The following is a 16000-nucleotide window of genomic DNA, read 5'->3' as shown; positions in this document are numbered from 1 at the left end:
TATTATAAATGGATTTAGGGCAAACCATTTACAGGGTGATACATGCAGTACCTGAGTAAATTATACTGCATTATTGTGAGCAGTCATGAGACTCCTGCTAATTGTTTAAAATGTGCTTGAGTAGTCAGGAGTGAAATAATGCAATAACTGTGGCACAGCTAAGCTGTTGTCAACATGGGTGCTCTATAAAGCCCTGTTGTTTAGGTTGGGAAAGGAAAGGCACTTGGGATAGACAAATATCTCACAATACCGTAGCATTTAAAAAGCAAAACAGTTTATTCATTAAAATAATCTTCTTGTTTTACATACTTGAGGTCAATGGTCATAATAATAAAAGAAGATAATATAAAAAATGATTAATATTTCGTTGCTATCCTCTGAATTTAAAGAAGTCAACTTTCAGCAAACTAATCTGGAGTATTCATGGTTATAGAAAGTAGGTGGGTATTTAAATAATCATCTTTTTTTTTTCCTCTACACAAATTTAATGGAGAAGCAAAGCATAAGAAACATTTTAGTTTACAGGATTTATCACTAAATTTTTTTGTTTATGAATGATTTCTTTAACATTTTGTTGTAAAATAAAAAAAAAAATCGAATGTATACTGAGTTTCCTTTTTGTAAAAAGCCATGAGAACAACAGCAATGGTTAATGGTTGATTAACAGTGGGCCATTTTGTCTATTGGTTCTTGTTACATACCTGACTACGATTTTCCCTATTAGCATTAGCTAATTATTAATTAGCTAAATATGGATGCTTTATGCAAATGTATGTTTATTATTAGTGAAACCAAACTCAACATAGAGCTTAAAAACAAAATATTCAGGAAAAGGTTTGAAAGTAATTATGTTGTTATAAATGACGTAAATCATCAGGACACCAAACAGAAATTTTGCTATGTTTCATAGGATCATAGGATCAAATACTTGCTACATGAATACTGTACATAACATTCAAACATGCTGGAGGCAGGAGATTTCAAGTAAACATATCATGATGTATTATATAATCTCCAAGTATGAAATTTGTGTGCATAATTTATTTCATGTAACCAAACATGCATAATTGAATCATTCATTCATTCTTTTTATTTATCTTTATCCAGGTTAGGACCCTGGAGCTGTGAGGCTACAATGTCACCCGCTCTCATGCATATTTTATTACATAATATTATGTGGCTAAACAAGTGTCTTATTTATCGACATCAAAATTTTGGGACAAGGTGAACTTTCCCCCTCTTCTTGTAGGTTATAATCTTAGAGCCAAACCAATTGAAGAATGAGATTATTGTTATAAGTGAACAATACAGAATGTGGATGGGTTGTGGATCACTCACAGCTCTATTATCACACAAAGATCTGCTTTACTGGGCTATTATTAAGTATGTGTGTGTGTGTTTATGTGTGTGAATGCATGTGACTACAATGAGACCTGGGTAGGACCTTGCCATCTCTATTAAAGCTGTTATTCAGTACAATGGATAACAGTGACCACTGCAATATAGAGACTATTTAATGGCACTCTGTTCAACGCCAATTGGATCCCACTTAATGTGGAGTTTGGTCATTGGACTTCTTTGCGTGTTTAAAGGCTCTGGCATAGAGAAGCTGGTGTTGGATTTATGATAATCTAAACTGTTAAGCTATTTTATGAGTTGCTCAGTAGCTCCTGGTTTTATAACCACAAATGACTGTATAAGACTGTAGAAAGAACATTACTCATAATCTTACACTCCAGTACTCATGTTAGTTCTCACTCTCCAGTGTTCTGTATTGTTGAAAGATGTATGTTCAAACTCTTGATGTCACCCAAATGAGGATGGGTTCCCCTTTTGAGTCTGGTTCCTCTCAAGGTTTCTTCCTCATAACATCTAAGGGAGTTTTTCCTTGCCACAGTCGCCATGGCTGTTCATCAGGTATAAATGCACACTATTCACCTTAACTGTTGATTTCTGTAAAGCTGTTTTGAGAGAATGTCTGTTGTGAAAAGCGCTATAGACATAAACTTGACTTGACTTGACTTAAGTGTGGAATATGAATATAATGTTAAATATAATGACACTCTAAAATTCCTACAGCACATTTGCACTATAGTTTTTTAAATATATATCTAGTTATTTTCCCCCACACACGTCTGTATTACTAATAATTGTGTTTAAATTGTATACATTTTTTGAGTAATGAGTGGAGGTTTGAGTTTAATCCCAGACCCAGGGAACAACATCAATATGCTTTGGATCCATTTGCTATCGTAAAAGAAAGTAGCAGCACAAATATATATTTGTGTAGTTATTAATGTTCACCTTTATCATTTATCGTAAACTTTCTAGAATTTACAAAGCATTAGGATTACCTGAGTGTTAGATGACTATGACAATCATGTAAATCATATGCCATTGTGTTCACAGTTATCCGATTTAACCACCACCTCAATCAAAACTAAAATGGCACTTATTTATCCAGTACAGGTCCAGAGATTTGTAAAACCTGTGCTAAGGTGCACTGAACCTACAGCCTTACTAATACATATACACTTATTGGACACTTTATTAAGAATGCATTTATAAAAATATCCAATCAGCCAATCATGTGGCAACAGTCTTTTGCAGCTTTATGTTGTTTTATGTAGCACCAGGGTTCTGAAGGAACGTTGTGTACTGTGTCAGCTATATATGGTTGAAATGACAATAAAAGCTTCTTGACTTGACCTGACTTGAACAGTGCATTGAAAAAAAATCAAAAAGCTACAGGTCAAAAGTCTCAGTTAAGGTTCAGATCATACATGTAAATGGAAAAAAAATCTGATCCCAGTGGTATGATTTAAAAATTTCAGAAACTCATGAGATTTACATTTCTGTAAAATTTGCATGGAGTCCAGATGAGACTGCCCAAGTTAGTTTGAGCTGGACAGAAGCTATGCTAATTCAAATAATTATTTCTAGTTACAATTTTGGTAAACATCTCAACGAATAGCTTAGCAAACATTTGTATATGGGCTGCCAGTGGATTTATGTATTTATTTAGGATTAATGTAGGATTCCTAAATCCTTTAAAACACATCATCTAGCTGCTAAAGACTGCACTAATTCTCTGCCAATTTCCTAACTGTAAATGGTCTTTAAATTAGTGCTACTTTTTATAACACATGCCATTTTCTTGTATAAAAGACATTTCCTATATAACAATGTTACCTAATTCCTGTTGTATAATGGAGCTTAGTAAAGCAACACAAGGTATAAGACATGTATGATTCAATATACTGTAAATAATTTTGCTTCTGGATTATGAGCAGTCAAAAAAGAGAAATCTCAAACAAAGTGAGAGTTTTAATAGAAATCGATTCATAGATTAATTTAAGCCACTCATTTTTCAGGATTTTTAGCAAATTGCAAGCTTTGACTTGTAACTCTGCCTATTGAACAACTTTTTAGTTTGGTTCAACTACTAAATATTGGGAAAAACATTAAGTATATTTAAAAAAAAGACTTGGTCTCTTGCCACTTGGAACCTCATTTGAGAGAAAAAAAAAAAAAAACGCTTTAATGTTTACACGCTGGATTTACAATCTTAAACCCATGTCAATTATATTGTCTGTTATGTCTATTCCAGCTTTTTGATTCTCTAAGGTATGTGTGTTATGTGAAATGCAGCTGTGAGGAAAAGGTGAGCTTCTATTTTGAGCCTTATCTATGTCAGCTGATGTTGGGTGGTTTGACAGTCCTTGACTCTCCTGTAGCTTTTCCCGCAAGCAGGAGTAAGTCACCATGTAGCAAGACAGAAACTCAGAAACAAAGCCCTGACTACCTACAATCTCATATTGACCAGCAGGAATTACGTCTGCTATGAATTGGACAGATTTGTTGGATACTACCTAAAAATCTGTTATCCGGCCTGAACCCATTTCACCCATCCATGGAAACCTTAACCTTTAACAACAAACCAGAAGGTGATTTAATTGTATATAAATTTACTTGCTGAAAAGTGTCATGGATATGTTTCTTTAATGGAAGTGGGCTACATGCACAAAAACACTACACTGTTGTGCTGATTTTTATATAAATGTGACAAAAAACACCAAATTGCTATGGTTTCTTAGAAATAATAGATTAAGATTGATTCTGTACATGCCACATTACATACATTTTTTTTTTACAATTTTAAATATCTTTTATCTCATATTTCATACATGCCATATTTAATGCAGATCATGAGTATACACAAAGAATACATAAACAAATGGGAGAAAATGTAGATAAGATACAGTACTTGTTCATGTGATGCCTAGATATTTGATTAAATAACACTGGGGTATTCCTGTAAGCCAGTAATTCTGTACCTTATTACTTAAAATGCATGCTTTTAATTTCTATATTCAAGAATATTCCTAAATCTGACAATGAGAGATTTATGGCTGCTCTTGAGTACCTAAAATGAAACTTAGACTAGCTCTAACCATCATGATTTAGAAACTTTTTTTTAACATCTATATTTTTTTTATTCAAACCTGACAGATGCGAATAAGCTTTGTGCTCATATGTCAACAGTTAGTTATATAATGTATGACATTTCAAGTGGCTATTACATAAAGAATGAATAGGAAAGAAATTTACTTATGCATATGTACTGAGTGCCAGACATCCAGTAAGTAATGTGTTGGTTTATTGATATTAAAGAGAGAGAATGAGAGAATGGTAGGCTGGTGGTTGTCAACTTGGCTGTCAACTTTAAAGCTTCTGTATGCTGAGAAACCACTAGTTTTCTGTAGAATATATATATATACACACAGTGGGTACGGAAAGTATTCAGACCCCCTTAAATTTTTCACTCTTTGTTATATTGCAGCCATTTGCTAAAATCATTTAAGTTCATTCTTCTTCCTCATGAATGTACACACAGCTCCCCATATTGACAGAAAAACACAGAATTGTTGACATTGTTGCAGATTTATTAAAAAAGAAAAACTGAAATATCACATGGTCCTAAGTATTCAGACCCTTTGCTGTGACACTCATATATTTAACTCAGGTGCTTTCCATTTCTTCTGATCATCCTTGAGATGGTTCTACACCTTCATTTGAGTCCAGCTGTGTTTGATTATACTGATTGGACTTGATTATTATTATTATAAGACCTTCCAGATCACAATGCATGTCAGAGCAAATGAGAATCATGAGGTCAAAGGAACTGCCTGAAGAGCTCAGAGACAGAATTGTGGCAAGGCACAGATCTGGCCAAGGTTACAAAAAGATTTCTGCTGCACTTAAGGTTCCTAAGAGCACAGTGGCCTCCATAATCCTCAAATGGAAGACGTTTGGGACGACCAGAACCCTTCCTAGAGCTGGCCGTCCGGCCAAACTGAGCTATCGGGGAGAAGAGCCTTGGTGAGAGAGGTAAAGAAGAACCCAAAGATCACAGTGGCTGAGCTCCAGAGATGCAGTCAGGAGATGGGAGAAAGTTGTAGAAAGTCAACCATCACTGCAGCCCTCCACCAGTCGGGGCTTTATGGCAGAGTGGCCCGACGGAAGCCTCTCCTCAGTGTAAGACACATGAAAGCCCACATGGAGTTTGCTAAAAAACACCTGAAGGACTCCAAGATGGTGAGAAATAAGATTCTCTGGTCTGATGAGACCAAAATAGAACTTTTTGGCCTTAATTCTAAGCGGTATGTGTGGAGAAAACCAGGCACTGCTCATCACCTGTCCAATACAGTTCCAACAGTGAAGCATGGTGGTGGCAGCATCATGCTGTGGGGGTGTTTTTCAGCTGCAGGGACAGGACGACTGGTTGCAATCGAGGGAAAGATGAATGCGGCCAAGTACAGGGATATCCTGGACAAAAACCTTCTCCAGAGTGCTCTGGACCTCAGACTGGGCCGAAGGTTTACCTTCCAACAAGACAATGACCCTAAGCACACAGCTAAAATAACGAAGAAGTGGCTTCACAACAACTCCGTGACTGTTCTTGAATGGCCCAGCCAGAGCCCTGACTTAAACCCAATTGAGCATCTCTGGAGAGACCTAAAAATGGCTGTCCACCAACGTTTACCATCCAACCTGACAGAACTGGAGAGGACCTGCAAGGAGGAATGGCAGAGGATCTCTGAATCCAGGTGTGAAAGACTTGTTGCATCTTTCCCAAAAAGACTCCTGGCTGTATTAGATCAAAAGGGGGCTTCTACTAAATACTGAGCAAAGGGTCTGAATACTTAGGACCATGTGATATTTCAGTTTTTCTTTTTTAATAAATCTGCAACAATGTCAACAATTCTGTGTTTTTCTGTCAGTATGGGGTGCTATGTGTACATTCATGAGGAAGAAGAATGAACCTAAATGATTTTAGCAAATGGCTGCAATATAACAAAGAGTGAAAAATTTAAGGGGGTCTGAATACTTTCCGTACCCACTGTGTGTATATATATATATATATATATATATATATATATATATATATATATATATATATATATATATATATATATATATATATATATATATGATGCTATTTTGGAATCACCCATCTGCCAAGGCATTTTTAATGTTTAGGATCCTACACCTTTAACAAACATCTGCTTTGGACAGATTTGTGTGTACTGCCCCACAGTGGCTACAATCATACTCACATACTCACATGTAAATGACAGGAACATGCTGCTGCTCGGTTAAATGTTTATTAATTACCCAGTAACCTCGATACACTAAATATTGCATACTAATATAAATAATATTATAAATACGAAAATAAGCAACGTGTGGCTACTTGTTTATTGCACTGCCTATAATAAGTGTTTTATATAACTTTATATACTACTGTACTGAGATGTACACAAAAGCTAGTACTATAGTGTTATTATGGGCAGGCTGTACTCATTTACTCACATTTAGTAAACCAGATAGAGTTGCTAAAGGGTATGACACGTATAAATAGTATTAAATAGTAGCTAGAATGAATGAATAAAATGATTAAAACCCACAGGGAAAATAAACCCACATTAAAAGATCATTCTGTATGATGTGACATGGCCTGTAGTCTTGGTTGGCTGTGGTTGTGGGCGTGACTGTAACGACCGATGGGCGTGGCCTCACGCACACAGCCCCACCTGCCAATGATGCCGTGGTTACAGCTGTCCGTGTCTCGCGGTGTGGGTGACCGTGACCTAGCGATAGCTCCACGAGGCAGCCCGATTCCCCCCGTGAGATCGGGATTGCGCGTTGCCGTGCAGGAGGCGTGATTTGTTTCATTGATTGATTGATTGATTTATTTGTGTTACCGTGCGCGTCTTCAGGTGCTCCGCTTTCCCCGCGCGCTCGCGCTGCGTAGCAACAGCCTGTAATGTAGGCTGCCATCCGTCTTCGCATCAGGACCGGACCTGATCGGACCCGCGGCGAGCGGAGGGAACATGGCGCTGGTGCATCGTTCCCGGTAAACAAGCGCAGGGACACGGGAAATGTGAGCAGGCTGTCGGAAGGGTGCAGGTAAGCGGAGTGTTATTGTAGTCTCTGCCTAGCGACAGGCCGTCGCGTGACGCGGTGTTTCAGCACTGTAACCCAGAAACGCTCCACTCACAGAGAGCTTCACCCCTAACACTGCAGACCGAAATGAACACATGTCCCTGACATCATGACCTCGGATTTGTGTCCTGAATGTCTAAATTGAGTGAAGACATCGTGCACAAATATGGTGTTACAATAGCGCCATCAATGAATCAATGAAGAGCAGAACATCACATCCCAGGCCGGTTCCCCGGTTCCTGGCTGAATGTCGAGGATGTCAAAAGCTTTATATCTGATATATTTGGATGATCCTCTGATTAGATGCTGCTGCAGGTGTCCCTGTGCTTGTGGTTGATTGCAAAGCGTTAGGAAGAGAAATGGAGTGTCATCATGGCTGGCAGTTTCCACCAAGGAGAAACACTGTTGCCTTTCATGGGAAGTAAACATTGATTTTTTTTTTTTTTGCATGTACTTAGGCATGTCATTGCACATGCACATGCATGGCGCTTTATAGCTGTGCGCTACAGTTTTAGTGTGCAAACAAAAGGCAATAAGGCAAAACGACCAGCATCGAACACATAATATCAACAATGAGGATGTTCATAATAACTTACTGTCCTTGTTACTATAGATTGGAAATGTTTTTACTCCAGATGCACAATGATCTGGTGTCATGTAGCAGGGCATATGGAAAATGTATCTTTTTTTAATGGTAACATTGCACTGTATGTGCATTTTTATATTAAAATAAATAAACACAAATGTTGAAAAATATTAAGAAAAAAATATATCATGATGATGATTAGTTTCTAAGTAACGTCTTCAGAGTAACTGACAATCATGTAATGTGTAAATCACTGTGTAAATCACAATGGCTGGTGGGTTGGAATTGGTTGGACATTTGTATCCGTATATCACATGCCGTCTCAGAAACAGCACGTCATCATGTCTCAACGTGAACGAAAAGAAATCTGACTACAATGTAACAGGATATGTGAGCTAGCAGCCAATCAGAAGAGAGAGAGATAGAGAGAGATAGAGAAAGAGAGAGAGAGAGTATGTAGGTGTGTGAGATGGGAGTAAGAGAAGGAAAGATGCTTATTTTAATGTATACAATATTTTCAAAAAAGATTTCAAGACTGACAGTGTCTTAGCTTTTTAACTTTATAATGCTTTTCTATTAAGCTGCAGAACCTCAAAATGTTTGTAATATACATTTTTTTTTTTTGGAATGTGCACATGTATATTAGACTGGATCCAAATTTTAGCTTCATCAAGACAGCACGTGTCTTGTGAAATCATTTTAAGAAAATTTCAACAGATTTTGAACTATGCACACATTTATTGCATATTTCCCACTAAGCAAACATCCCTTTTTTCCTTATTTCTCCACTTGTTCTACTCCATTTAGATACTTTAATGTGACCTGACTCTGAAAGATCGATTAGGGTGACCCTTATTAAAGCCACCAAACACATATTAATGAGGAGGGAAGCCCACCAGAGGGGCAGTATGAGTTGTAGTGCTGCATCAGTACACTGACAGCTGTATTAAAATAACAGTAGGGGCAAAAAGACATGGTTGTCTACTGATTTGTTTCAGGCCACTGGTTGTGGTGTGTTTATTTTATGATTAACATAGCGAGCTCACCGACTGATGTGTGGGAAAGGGGTGATGGTGATGGTGGTGGTGAGGATTTGTACATTTTAATAGGGTGCATACTATAATATGATGATGTACTGCCTTCAAATCAGGATCCAATCGAGGGGCGTTGTTTAGTTTACAAATGTTTATTTTACAAGGAGAATTTTATATAGAACTTGTTGAATATTTAAGGCAATTGTGATATTATTTGAAATGAATTTTCTATTAAACATATATGAAAACAACTTTGTCTAGCTTTGCATTCTGAACTAGAAGTTAGTAGGGAGGAGTCAAAATCTTTAAATATTACTTTTGACATTGTTGCTAGAAATAAAATTAATTGTGCAAAACATTTTCTCCAAATAATTGAACAAATAAAAAAGGACATAAATGTTAATCTTAACAAAATTAATATTAAAATTCACAGTCCAGGATAATAGGAATGGGCATGTAAAAAAAACAATATATCACAATATATCTTTTCTATATAATTTGCAATAATTGATATTTCTTAATTCTAAATTTTAAGCTTATCTTTTTTTTCCCCCCTAAATTCACCTCACACTCACTGTTTATTCCAGGTTTAACATTCTGAACATCCCAAATGTTAAAAATAACTTGTTTCACTCTTACACTCCAACTGATTCTCTCAGTACTAAAACATGCTTAAAATGATTGCTTTTGATGATAATGGCATTTTAAGGAACCTGAAAACACTAGGGTCTTATTATTTTAGCATGTCCTTAACATCACTGTTGCTTGTGTACTAGATTATTCTATTTGGCTCTACATTGTGCTTCTTGACTTTGTTTTTTCCAGGCTGCCCAAATCCCAAAGCCACATGTCAAGTTCATTATATTGCTGTATTCATTAGAATGTAGGCCACTGTAATAGTGGGTGTGATCCATAGTGTGAAATGAACCACACCCATAGATGTGGCTTTGATTTCAAACACTTATTCACTGCTGAGGTGAAGATGTAGAATATTATGTAGATTATGCATTACTGTGGCTTCACCCTGTGCTCAGAATGATCCATCCAGTGTATTTGAGAATAGGTGTTTTCAGTGTATCAGTTACACTGTTTAATATTTACTGAACATTTTAAAGGTTTTGGTATATGCCAACCATAATAATAATTATATGCTCAAAGAAGCATAAAGTTAATCTAAAACCCAATATATCGAGCGGCATGGTTTAACGTTGCCGCCTTTCAGCTCCGGGGTCTCTGATTCAATTTTGAGCTCAGGTTTCTGTCTGTGTGGAGTTTTGCACGATCTCTACGTGTTAATGTGGATTTGCTCCGGGTTCTCTGGTTTCCTTTCACATGCTATTATGTGGATTGGTGTCTCTGGATTGGCTCTGGATTATGGGTGGGCGGTATGACAAAAATATCAAACCACAATTCTCAAGGACACTTCAACAACACACTATAATCATACACATCACAATATATTGGTTTGCATACAAGCTGCCAGCGATACTGTTGCAGTTTTAAAAACATAATAATTATCTAATAATAAAATTCAATGATAAATGAGTTAGTGATTAAATAATTAATTAGTTACTCACTAAACTAATCTGGTGATTAATTCATGAATATATTCTTAATAATTATAATAATAATAACAATATAAAAATATTAAAATTAGCTTAAAAAAAAATAATATTCAATGTGGGGGGTATCACAATGGTTTAAGGATATTGGCTGTTTAACACGCCATTTCTCTGTCTCCCTGTTGCAAAATAAAAATGTCAACATACATTCACAATATACAATCACAGAAGCCCTTTTTAAAAATGTACCAGAAAAAAATTGCAAAGAAATATACATATTTAATAAAGATACACTTACAACTAAAATTCATACTGTAAAATTACAGCCATTAACAACAGTATGGAGAAGGTACAGTTCTTTGTACTATTTGCTGTAATTTACTGCTTTATTTCCCTTTACAATATAAAACTTGTTCTAAAATTGTGGCCCGTGAAGAGCAGTGCTACAGACTACACTCTCACAACAGATTGCATATTAGGGTCAGAGCACCCTTCTTTTTAAAGTCTGATTCAAACATAGCTTTAGAAGGTTGCACACATGTCGCTAACATTCCCACTCTAAGGACAGATTTAGATTTTAGAGACCCAGATACCCAGATCTCATCTCTCCTCTTATGCCTCTGGGTCTGGCACCTGAAGCACACTATAAACAAAAGCTTGAATTCAATAATGTGTCTCATTCTAAAGCTAGTTGACTGCAGTACGCTATTAAGATAAAATAGGTTTGCAAACAATAACTGGATCAGTGTTTGGCATGGATATTCATCAGCGAGAAACGTCTTGCAACCCTTGATCTTTCAGATCCTGTTTGGTCCTTCTGCCCTATTTCATTCAATTCTCCTCCTCGTTTTTTATCCAATAAACGCTCTGGAAGCGATGAGTCAGCAATTGCGTAATTTCCATGTCACTCATCATGCTTTGGCAATCTTAATCCAGTATTTATGAGGGTAATGGTGTTTGTAGAAAGCTCTCAATCACTCCAACAGATTTGTCCTGATGTCTGATTCACTGCCATAGGTAACAAATTGATCTTTTCATGGACTGCTCGTTTGTTCTTATCATATCCTATATTTCTCCTTTAATTATTAGTTATTGCATCTTTTTTATAAACATTTCAACCACTTATAACAAACATAGACAATTCAACCAACAAACAAAGCCCATCTTTTACAATGCTTATGAGATAGAGGGAAAAAAAACACATACATGTGCATTATTACATACCAAAACTCAAAATATTGCTTAGAGGGAGACCTCGATAAAATCCAGCCACGGAGACCAGACTTGACGAAAAGCTTCAGTAGACATATGTTAAAACATATTTAACACAAGTTCAAAATTCTAAGGGAATAATTTCCCTAATAATCTTGTGCCATCGTCTCAAAAATGAGGGTTTCATACTGATCCACGTTAAAAATATAGTGTTTCCTGGCAGCAAAAGCAAGAATATCAAATAAAACGTTCTTTCGTCTTCTCCTATTAGGGGTCGTCACAGCGGATCATCCGTATTCATGATCCGCATGTTCGATTTGGCACGTTTTTACGCTGGATGCCCTTTCTAACGCAACCCTCCCCATTTATCTGGGCTTGGGACCGGCACTAAGAGTGCACTGGCTTGTGTAACCCTAATGGCTGGGGTTGGTTCCCTGACCGGGGATCGAACCCGGGCCGCAGCGGTGAGAGCGCCGCATCCTAACCACTAGACCACCAGGGAACCAAAAGCAAGAGTATCAAATAGACAGCTATTAAATTTGTTCCACAATAGTCCAACTGGAAGACCCAAAATCAAGATAAAGGGTCCGTCTGTAGCTCAAGTCCAAACGTACGGCTCATGCGAACAACAACTTCTGACCAATAAGCTCTGATTACAGGACAGTCCCATAGCAAATGGTTGTAATCTCTCATTTACAATTAACACATAACAGTGACTTGCTTGAGTCAAACTTGCTTCTAAGAAGAGGTATGATATGTAATCTTTGCACACTCCTGAACTGAATAGGTTTGGCCCTATTGCAAATGGAGATCTTACATGTCATTATTGTTCATTTGTATTAAGGGTAGGAAGATAAACCATTGTGGCGGTACTATAAGAAAGAAAATGTAAAAATCTATTGCAGCACAAATGGTCCTAAATAAAGGAAAGAGAATGGTGTGAAAAAGCACCCCCAGGCTCGATTCTTTCCAGCCCAGACTGTAGATTCATCAAATGATTAAACAGTGTGACTGTAACCTCCCCCTTAAATGATCTCCATTTGAGTGATATTTCTTTCTGCACATTCTGCTGATGCATTTAGACACTGCAATTTAGAAGGGATTGAAAAGTGCAAATTAACAATGGTTATGGTTGTAATGAATGGGAATGAAGTGGATTTTTTACTCCATCATACTTTCTTCCCAAACTTTCTTCTCTTTACCTTAGGAGACATTAAAAGCATATATACTAAGCTCATATTGTCCATACTCAGTTCACAAACTACAAGTTTATAGGTAGTTTTAAATTTAAATAAATGGTCACATCTTTTGTTTGTTGGGAGAAAGGCAGCTTTTGAAAAGGCAGCTGCACATTTGTGTGTGTGTGTGTGTGTTTGTGTGTGTGTGTGTCTGTCTGTCTTCTTGTAACACAGTGCATTACTTAATCTTAATAGATTCTGTGTTGGGATAGATATTAGCTTTCTTCGAGACCAGCTATCACTAGTTCTATGACATAAAATATAATTTCCAAAAAAACATAGTCACTCATTAAAGATGGAGCAAAAACCAAAGATAGACATAAATAATATTATATAGCTTTTATTAATCAGCAAATCGAGTAAATACGAAGCGAAAACAAGCCAGCCCTCTCGCAGTTATTTTTGGTGATCATGATTATTTAAGCTAATTGGGATCAACTCAATTGTACAGAATACATTAACAAACATACAGTAACTCAATCAATAAATCATATATATATATATTAAGATTTTTTGTTGTTGTTCAAAGTAGGGATGCACCGAATATTCGGCCACCGAAGATTTTCGGCCGAAAATGGCCCAAAAGTGCATTTTCGGTTTTCGGCCGAAAGACTTTGATCACCGAAAAAACGCGGCCGAAACAGTTTGTTGTGATGACGCAAACAGAAACCGCTGCCTGCACGTGCTTGTCTGCGGTGTGGACGTGTTTCAGTATATCTGAGAAAGACCCACGGATAGCGATTTGCAAAACATGTAATGCCGAAATTTCAAGATGGGGTGCGTCTGCAAAAACTTTCTCCACGTCGGGTTTAATTTATCACCTGAAATCCAAACATCCGATCGCTATGCTGAATATGAGAGAAACGCGGCACAGAAAAGCAAAACCATGCGCATGCGCACTCCGTCTGTGGTGGACGTTTTTAAAAAGGCAAGGAAGTTTCCCAGTGATATTGTTGTATCTTTAAGCAATTGCACTTGTTCTGAATGCACTTTGTTTTTATGAAAGAACATATTTAATTTTACAACCTTTCAGCAGGCCAGAGGGCCTGTACATTATTATTTAATGTACACATGAGTGCATTTAAGTTAAACATTTAGGTTTGAATTTTAATTTATTTTATCCTGTGCATTGTTGCAATGTGCTATAAATAAATATTTTCATAATTTGTAATTGATTTATTCTTTGAAACAAAAATTGAAATGCCTTGATTTTAGTAAGGTTAGTACACAGTCATAGCTATAAATGCAATGGTAATAATAATTGGCATAATTTCTTTCTGTGTTTCGGTTTTCGGCCTTGCTTTCCTCTTTTTCGGTTTTCGGTTTCGGCCAAGAATTTTCATTTCGGTGCATCCCTAGTTCAAAGCCTTTGAATATATCTAAGTTTAGAAAGCAGTAGCAACATACACACACTAAAGAGTTTCTCCAAAAAAAAATTCTAAGCCCTTTTAATAGTCACATCCACATATTGGATGTGCGCCACATTTGAATGTAAAATGTCCCTTAAAATAGTGACAAATGAATGTTGTTCATTATATAATCATAATAATAGTATAGTTCGTTGCCATTTTTATTTCAACTTAACATGCAAAAAAGAAGAGACATAATAGACTGGCAGGGAGAAACAGTACTAATAATATCTTGTCATGTTTCGGCTCACCCTTCACAGCTATCATCGAGGGAAAATGCTGAGCCGGTGTCACTCGCAAAATATGTCACACCACAGTGGATACTTACATTAAGATTTTTGTTTCATGCTGTTATAAAACTGGCACTGAAAAAACGACCTTCCTTCTAGCCTGCTGATTTAAAGATTTATAAAATTGTTATATTGATGTGGATCAAAGTCTGGTTCTCTTTAGCCTCTTTATTTATAAATATATAAAAATATATAGTATAAAATTGCCAGTTCACCAAAACTTTGTCTAGCAGCTGGTTTTTATTTTTATTAAATAGGTTGTACATTTCTATAATGCAAAGAGACTGTATGATGTCTCAGCTTTATACACATCATTAATATCTTATAATAAGGCCTTGTGCTATTTGTGCTATACACAATACTACACTGCAATGACATTCAGTGATGTTCACTCTGTTTATATTATATATTACCTTATTTTATCTTTAAATTGTAGAACCATACATGCTTTTATTTAACATCAGGTAGGCTTCTATATGTTACTGATTCCATTGAAAAGCTTAGGCCAATTTTATTCAGTGCTTTTAGAAAGATGGATGAAGTTTTTGATTACATAAACCTAGCTTTCTAACACATAATGCTAATGCTGATGACAGTTAAAACATGAATAAATGTGTTGTTTGTGCTCTTCTAATGCCAGCGTTCAGTTTTCGATATCACAGCTGGCAATCATATCACACTCTCTAACCTAAAATGGTGAAAAGGCTTTTTTTTTTTTTTTTAGCCAGTTGGTTTTGGACAATTAAATATTTCCTTGCCATTTTTAAGAATGTAAAAAAAATGCTGGCAAAAATTCACATTTAGCCTACTGTCTATATTTATGTTTGACATAATATAATGTATCTGTTACATATCTATAACATATCCATGAAATATCAATGATTTGTTTGTGCTTTTTATATGGTGTATGTCTGTAACTTGTATATAAAGTGCCTGTATATATGTAAAATACAGCATCTAGGTCTATCATATCATCTACGTTTATCTTTAATAAGTACCATTATTTATGCAACCAAAACATTTATGTAAGCATGTAAGAAGGGCAGGATTTAACAGTTATGTAATAATTGACTGTTGTTTTTGGAGACAGATCCTGTGATATTTATTCATATTCCCGTGCTTGTAATACTGAGCACAATGCTGAGCTCTTGATACAAGTC

General features: G+C 36.2%; 1 protein-coding gene across 2 annotated transcripts in view; it reads left to right on the top strand.

Annotated features, from left to right (window-relative positions):
• The first annotated feature begins 7043 nt into the window (after positions 1-7043).
• The window catches only part of pak5 (p21 protein (Cdc42/Rac)-activated kinase 5), a 58495-nt gene continuing 49538 nt past the window's right edge, over positions 7044-16000 (top strand). Inside the window, exon 1 of one of the 2 annotated variants that reach the window (XM_083562112.1) lies at positions 7044-7473. The gene's annotated coding sequence lies outside the window, so the exon portion shown is untranslated. The remainder of the gene's footprint in view (positions 7474-16000) is intronic. The other variant, XM_083562114.1, reaches the window with a different exon arrangement.

The sequence above is a fragment of the Silurus aristotelis genome, assembly GCF_946808225.1.
Source record: "Silurus aristotelis genome assembly, chromosome: 15".
NCBI lineage: Eukaryota > Metazoa > Chordata > Actinopteri > Siluriformes > Siluridae > Silurus > Silurus aristotelis.
The sequence above is the reverse complement of the archived record's forward strand: the minus strand, read 5'-3'. Positions and strand labels throughout refer to the sequence as shown.